This window comes from Polypterus senegalus, chromosome 12, assembly GCF_016835505.1.
Source record: "Polypterus senegalus isolate Bchr_013 chromosome 12, ASM1683550v1, whole genome shotgun sequence".
Classification (NCBI taxonomy): domain Eukaryota; kingdom Metazoa; phylum Chordata; class Cladistia; order Polypteriformes; family Polypteridae; genus Polypterus; species Polypterus senegalus.
In genome coordinates this window covers 131,888,504-131,897,296 of record NC_053165.1, presented here as the reverse complement: position 1 = coordinate 131,897,296, position 8,793 = coordinate 131,888,504, and positions in this window count along the sequence as shown.

Below are 8,793 nucleotides of genomic sequence, written 5' to 3'. Positions count from 1 at the left end.
CCTGCTACATATTCCTTCTACTCACTAGTGCATCATTGCTTCTCAAGAATTGATTATTTCTTCATAGATAACAATTTCTTGCATACGATTAAATCTTGCAAGTACGACGCTGTTGTTATTTCCGACCATGCCCCTCTGATTTTGGAGCTAAAATCATTATGCCCCACATACTCATCTCGCAGATGGCGTCTTAACCCACTTTTATTAGCAGACGAGAACTGTACAGAATTTATATCAAAACAAATCAGGTTTTTTTCTAGAGACAAATACATCCTCAGAGGTCTCTGCAGGAATACTCTGGAAAACCCTAAAGGCCTTCTTAAGAGGACAGATTATCTCAAATCTTTCCCACAGAAATAAATTAGAAACCAAGAAGGTATCAGAGCTAATCAGTGATATTACTAGAATAGATCAAGAACACGCCAGGTGTCCAAGGAAAAGGCAGGCTCTGCATTCAGAGTTCAGTCTCTTATAAATTAAAGAAACTGAACAACTCATTTTAAAATCAAGACATCATTACTATGAACACGGAGAGAAAGCTAATAAGCTCTTAACTCAACAAATCCACAAGCAAGAAGTTCGCAATGCAATCCCAGCAATCACCAACACAATCGGAGACCAAATAATTGACCATAAAAATATAATGCACATATAATGCCCATATTTAGAGACTACTATAAATCTTTATATTCTGCTGAGTTTAAAGAAGACACCACACAATCTAATGTATTTCTGGATGCATTACAGATACCACAAAAAGATACTTTTAGTGCAGAGGAATTGGATAAACCTTTGACACTATCAGAATTACTAGATACTATAAAGTCTCTTAAGAGTGGGAAAGCAGCAGGCCCTGATGGTTACCCTGTTGAATTTTATAAGAAATTCTCCACTCAGCTAGCTCCCCTTTTATTAGCAACATTCACAGAAGCTAGAGACAATCAAATTCTACCTCAAACGTTTCGCCAAGCAGACCAATTTCACTTCTGAATAATGACGTTAAGATACTCTCCAAAGTCCTAGCTAGAAGGATGGAGAAAGTTCTGCCTTCTGTAATAGCACAAGATCAAACTGGATTTATTAAAGGCTGACACTTAGCCTCTAATCTTCGACGCCTGTTTAATGTAATATATTCACCCACAAAGTCAAACACCCCAGAGATATTATTATCGTTGGATGCAGAAAAAGCATTTGATATGATTGAATGGAACTACCTTTTCACTACATTAGAGAAATTTGGGTTTGGCCCGAAAATTTGAGCATGGATCAAACTACTGTATACCAATCCAGAAGCTTCAGTTTGTATTAACATTTGTTCAGACTACTTTAAACTAGAACATGGTACCAGACAAGGATGCCCCTTGTCACCACTACTTTTTGCAATCACTATTGAGCCAGTGGCAGTTCACTGTCGAAATGCTTATCAGATAAAAGGAGATTATCAGAGAAGGACTGGAACAGAAAATTTCTCAATATGCAGATGATATGATACTGTATATATCAGACCCACAAAACACTGTACCTGCAGTCCTAACAGCACTTACAGAATTTTCAAAGATTTATGGTCTCAGAATTAATTTGAATAAAAGTGTGCTCTTTCAGTGAATTCTCAAGCACAAGATCAAACTTCCCTTTTATCATTGCAGTTCAGTTTAAATACCTAGGGGTAAACATCACAAGTAAATATAGAGCTCTTTATTAACAAAATTTTGCCGTCTGTATGGGAAAAATTAAGCAAGACTTACATAGATGGTCAACCCTTCATCTCACTCTCGCTGGAAGAATTAACATTGTTAAGATGAATATCCTTTCTAAGCTTAAAATAAAATAAGTTATTTCAAAGCATTCCAATATACATCAATAAATAATTTTTTAAGCAATTAGATTCAACCATAACCTCATTTATTTGGAATTTAAAACATCCACGTATCCAAAGAGCGACCCTTCAAAGACCTAAGGCAGAAGGTGGCATAGCTCTACCTAACTTTCAGTTTTATTACTGGGCAGCAAACATACAAGCTATAAAAACCTGGACACAAATAGATGAACATACACAGGCTCGGTCTGCAATAGAAATAAAATCCTGCAGTACTTCTTTATATTCACAGCTTTTTGCCCCTATAAATGCAAGTTATCGCCAATATACTAACAACCCAATTGTGCTTCACTCACTCAGAATATGGAACCAATATAGGAAGCATTTTAAGATAGAGAAGCTATTATCTGTGGCACCGCTGCATGAGAACCACCTTTTTCAACCCTCGCAAACATATATATTTTTTTTAATATCTGGAAAACATTTGGGATTAAATCACTTAGAGATCTGTACATAGACAACATCTTTGCATCCTACAAACAATTAGATTCCAAATTTAACTTTCCAGCAACACATTTCTTTCACTATATTCAAATTAGAAACTTGGTTAAACAGAACCTGCCTGATTTTCCTCATCTCCCACCTTCCTCTATGCTGGAAAAAATATTGTTCAGTTTCGAGGACTCAGACAGCATTTCTGCAAAGTATAAAACCATTTCACAGTCCCTCCCTTTCAAGGATCCAAGAGGACAATGGGAAAATGATCTCTCACTCAACATATCAGAAAAGGAGTGGAAGGTAGCAATGCAGAGAATTCACTCAAGCTCCATATGCACAAAGCATATAATTATCCAACTCAAAATTATATATCGAGTACATCTGTCTTGCTTAAAATTGTCCAAAATGTTTCTAGGGCAAGATCCAACCTGCGAATGCTGCAATCAAGTTCAAGCCTTACTGGGTCACATGTTTTGGGCCTGCACCAAATTAACATCATTCTGGAGCAAAATCTTTAAATGCCTTTCAGACAGCCTTGGTGTCACAATCCCTCCTAACCCATTAACAGCTGTGTTTGGTGTACTTCCAGATGGACTTAAAGTGGAGAAGGACAAACAAATCGTGATTGCATTCACTACACAATTGGCACATACACTTATCTTGCTCAACTGGAGAATCCTAACACTCCTCTTTTAAGTTAGTGGGTAAATGATGTTTTATACTATTTGAAATTAAAAAAAATCTAATTCTCACTTAGAGGATCTGTGCAGTACTTTTTCAAAACCTGGCAGAATCTAATCAATAACATTTTAGATTAAGCTCTTAAAGCACTGAGAAAGCAGATTCTCTTTCCATTTCTTTTTCTTCTCTATTTATCTTTATCCGCTTATTAAACTTAACAATGTACTTATTTTTACTAGCTTTAAGTTTTACTCTGTTGGCCATGCTCTTTTTCTCAGGGGTAGGGGTTGATTTTTTTTCAATCCTATTTTTGTAAAAATGTATCTATTTGTATGGAATGGTTACAATAAAATCAATAAAATAAAAAAAAGAATTAATCCTACTACTTCTGAGCGGAGTCCTATCATAAATAAACGCCAGTGACCGACTTCCACTGGCAGTCAGGCATGACCATACCATAACACTGTCTCCACCATGTTTCCAAGATGATGTGGTATTCATTAGATCATGAACAGTTACTTCTTCTCCATACTCTTCTTTTTCCAACATTCTAATGTATATTGATCTTAGTTTTCTTTGTCCAACTAAAATTATTCCATAACTGGACAGGCTTTTAAAAGATGTTTTCTGGCAAAGTCTAATCTGCTTTTCCTATGCTTGAGGCTTACCAGTGGTTTGCACCTTGTGGTAAACCCTCTGTCTTTACTTTCATGAGGCCTTCTCTTGATTGTAGACTTTGGCTATGATAGACCTACCACCCAGAGAGGTTTCATGGTTTGGCTATATGTTGTAAAAAAGTTCTTCTTCACCAAGACAGAATTCCACAATCATCCAGCACAATTGTCTTCTGTGGTTTTCCACACCTTCTGGTGTTGTTGAGCTTACCAGCATGTTCCTTCTTTTTAAGAATACACCAAATGGCTGATTTGGCCAATCCTGGTGTTTCTGTTATCTCTCTAAAAGTATGCAGTTCTTTGGACCTCATATTGAATTTTCACAGTGACAGCTTCCAAATGCAAATTCCACAGTTGGAATCATCTGCCTTTTACTTGGTTAATATTTAATGAAATAATGAGGGACCTGCTCCCTCCTGGCTATGAAGCAGCTTGTCAGTCAATAGTCAGATACTTTTGAGTCCCTGGAAATGGGAGGGCTATACAGACAAATGGCTGCCATTCCTAAGCGGCTTATATTTTTGGTAAACCCCTTAAATTAAACCTGAAAGTCTACTGTACACTTCAATCACATAATAATTGCTTTATTTTAAATTCATTGTAGAGGCGTACAGAGAAAAAAATATGAAAATTGTGTCACTGTCCAAATACATATGAACCTGACAGTATATAAAATAAAGATCGATTTAATGATTGCAAACCATGCCATATTGTACTCACAACAAATTCAGAATGAATGCTAAATATTATGAATGTCACAAGCTATGATCTTATGAACTTATTTCAGTCAATTGTGTTATGTCTTGTCATTTTCTAACACATTTAATCCAGACCAGGGTCATAGGAGGTGCTGGAGCCTTTCCTGGCTGGCACAGTTTACAAGGCAGGAACAAACCCAGAATAGGACACCAGTCAGGGCAAACCCAAGGCTTTATTGAACAGAATGTATTCAAGTCAGTTTGAACAAATGAATAACCTTTCCACTGCATTAAAACTAGACTCACCTGTGATCAATTGTCACAGCCACCCACACACCAAACACACACCAGGGCCAATTTAGCATTGGCAATTCACCTAACATTCATGTCTTTGGACAGTAGGAGGAAACTGGAGCACCCGGAGGAAACCCACACAGACAAGAGGAGAACATGCAGACTCCACATAACCAGGACCTGGTATGCAAACCTCCATATTGCAAGGCAGCAGTGCTACCACTGCTCCCCTGTATCACCTTCAGTCAATCACATTTTAATAAAACAAAATATCACAGGCGGCACGGTGGTGCAGTGGTAGCGCTGCTGCCTCACAGTAAGGAGACCTGGGTTCACTTCCCGGATCCTCCCAACGTGGGGTTTGCATGTTCTCCCCGTGTATGCGTGGGTTTCCTCACACAGTCCAAAGACATGCAGGTTAGGTGCATTGGCGATCCTAAATTATCCCTAGTGTGTGCTTGGTGTGTGTCCTGCAGTGGGCTGGCGCCCTGCCCGGGATTTGTTCCTGCCTTGTGCTGGCTGACCCCCGTGACCTTGTGTTAGGATATAGCGGGTTGGAAAATGACTGACAGACTGATGAAATATCACGGCTCACTCTGGCTCCTTACATTAAATGCTCTACAGATGTGGGAGACATAACTAAATTCAAGGATGTAAGGTCTGTCCTCTTCTTATTGCAGGAACACACTGAATGTGCAAGATCCAGGAAACACCTGAAGGCAAACCTGAAGTGTGGAGAGTCCACAATGGCCCAGAAAGGTCAACAAAGATATTCAGCACCACCCTTTCTGGTTATACCTCTGCCAGGGAATAGGAAAAGTCACAGGGCAAGGCGGGCATACCAAACCAAGTGTTCTGTATGAGAGTCTTCTCCGGGCATCCCAGAGGGGAAGACAAAGCAAAATCTAGACAGACATGAGCAAGATGGGTTTCAGATCTATTTGCTTGGGGTTTAAGTAAATGTGATAGTATGTTGGGGTTCCAAGAAAGGATAAAGAGCTACATCTCTTTGTCTTTTCAGTGCCCCCTACAGGTTGCAAGAGCAAGCAAGAAAATATGAAATGATACATTAGTGATGGCTAGGTCTCACATGCAGCCTGAGCAGTGTAACTCACTATGGGAAAAGTAATATGCTGCAGCTCCCATTCATCAGTGTAATGAAAAACTTTATAGATTCTCATTCAATAGAAGCACTGCAGTTTAGAGACTCCAGGGACCCTAAAGTTTTAATGGCAGGTGATAAGGTTCGGACAGACAGGAAATGAAAGGCCCTAAATGAGTTAGAGATGATAGAGTCACGAACAAGGCATTTGCCACTTGTGGGAATGGTGGCAACTGGACAAGTAGGGCTGGGTAGCTTCCTGAAGGCTTGATCAAATCAGGTACGGATGCAAGGAAAGTAGCACTTTGAGCTACATTATTTGTATGAAAATGTGCTATATAAATAAATGTTGTTGTTGAGGAACCTTGTACAGAAGGTTGTGTGGATAGATGTGGAAGAGGAATGAACTAGCAGGATAGTGGGATTGAGACCGGGGAATGAAAGAGGTGGGACAGTGCACTGAAACAGAAAATCTCACGGTCTGACATTGGGCAGGCAGAACCGTGGCACATAAATTTCTTGGTCCAGGATGTCTTTGATGTCCATATTTGGGACAAGCATAAATCACTATCTTACTACCTCTATTCCAGCAAAGGGACACTACAACACATTCTGAGAAACTGTCCAATAGCCCTGGGAGTGGAACGCTACTGCTGGCAACACAACCAAGCGCTGAAAGCATTGGCAAATAGTGTCTCTTTAGTCATCATTGCCAGCAAACACCATCCTTCTCTCAGAAAGCACATTACCTTTGTGAAAGCAGGAAGGCAGCCCCTCTAAAAGCCCAGAAAAAATTGGCAGGCCTACTAACTCCTACACAAGACTGGCAGTTAAAGGTTACCTTGGCAAGCAAGTCAAATTTCCAGTCCACATAGGAACAGCGTCACTTCAAACTAACAGTCATTTCATCAGAGGCTTCAAAACAACTGGTCATGACAGAATTGACAGTGCCCTGGGAAGACAATATGGAGGAGGTACATAAGAGGATGCTTGCTAAGTACCAGGAGCTACTAGAGTAGTGCTGGAGACAGGGTTGGTGAGCACACTGCCAGCCAGATTAAGTAAGATGTAGAGGCTTTGCAGGCTGCTCATTCTGCAAAGTTTACATAATGCTTAGTTTCACCAGAAAGAGGAGAGCCATCCAAACCATTAGAAGCTTCGGAAAGAGCCACTAGAGGGCTTTGGTTCAAAAGAGGTGATCTGTGGACTAACACAACTGGGATACAAGTTGGGGCCAGATCGACCCTGGCTGGGTTGCCTGGGAAAGGGTATCTGATGGTGAGACCTGAAACACACAATGAACTCAAGGTATGAGCAAATCACATGAATCCATTTCAATTTTAGATTTTCCAAATTATCAAAAACCCTACTTTGCAGTATATTTGCTGCCTCTTTAAACTAAACTTTCATATTTAAATCACAGACAAAATGCTCCAGTACATAATCCAGTTAAGGAGAGCAAGGGCAAAAAAGGTGCTGAAGTTGCATAAACAGCTCTGGATTCTGGCATTCCAACACAAGATGGAGTGAAATAATGTAATGCACATTAACTCAAGCTGGGTACTCATGGTACTGAATGACCACAGTGCCTGGAGAGTGTTTTGCACTTGCATTGTAACTCGGGCTAATTTCTAACATCAATCATTTATTGATTGACTTAATTTTCCTGCCTCTCTAATCCTCATTAAAAGCATACACTATGGGTTACTTCAGGTCTCAATGTATACAGTAACTGCTATGTTTAGAAGAAAAAAATCTTTGTTGCTCAGGTTTCTACCATTTCATTGCTCAGACTTTTTCAATTTCAATTGCAAAGATTTATAGTTTAAAGTTGACTCATTAATACACTTACGAGCTTTTAATTTCTGAATATTTCTAAAAAATATGGTCTATTTCAGATAGCCAGTGGATGGAAGGGAATTAAACTCTGGTGTCTGGAGCTGTCTGGCTTATTTTTTTACCCCAAAAATGGTCTGGACAATGTGCTGTACAGAACTGGCCATACCAGTATAATGCCAAATTCAAATATCTATATGAAATGCATGATGGAAGCAGCATGGAAATGCAGTGGGCCAAGCATAACTTCACTAAAGAAAAGGTCAAATACTATATGGTGTGACTTTCCTCCAAGTAATTTATACTTTACACCTCTATACAGTCTAAGGATACACTGTGAGATTGACTAGCAGGATTAAAATGTCCCAGTATAAATCAGTGTTGGTGTCAGTGTGATTGTGCCGTTATCCATGATAGGTCTCTGTCTTATGGTTATTTCTGTTGTGAGACTCTGTCACTCTCCAAAACTTTGTACTAGACAAATCAGGTTTTGGAATGGCATAATACACACGAGTATGACATAATTGATAAAAATAGCCAGAAAGATAATGTTGAGGTCAACATTATTGGCACCCTTCTATTATAGGTATGTTATGTACAATATCTTGAGAAATTGGAAAAACATCATAATATTTTAATAGTATGTTCAAAGGTATACAACAAAAAAATCTGTGCAACGCAAATGTAGTAATTTCCAAGAAAAAAAAAGTAACCCAGACATGATTATTGTAATTCTTATGAACAATTCAAATCAGTTTGAACAAATGAGCAACATTCTCATTCCATTAAAAATAAACTTATCTGTGATCAACTGTCAGTGCCCATACTGTATGACTTGAATGAATCATTGAATGATGGATTTAATATTTAAAAATTGCTATATACACTCCCTGTTTCATTTTCACAATGGTGAAGAAAAGAAAGAAAAGAAAGCTGCCCAAGAACATCAGAAAAGCCATTATCACCAAAATCAGAGAATAGAAGGCCATCTCCAAAGACCTTGGGATTCCTGTGTCTACAGTTCGCACAGTTACTAAGAAAGCTTCTACTTATGGAACCATCAAGAACCGGCCAGGATGTAGTTGAAGGTTAGTACAAACTATTGAAAAAGCACTATCTACAACATCCAAAGAGCTCAGTGCTAACCAAGAGCAATCTGGAGTTTTAGATTCAAACTGCACCATACACAGTGCA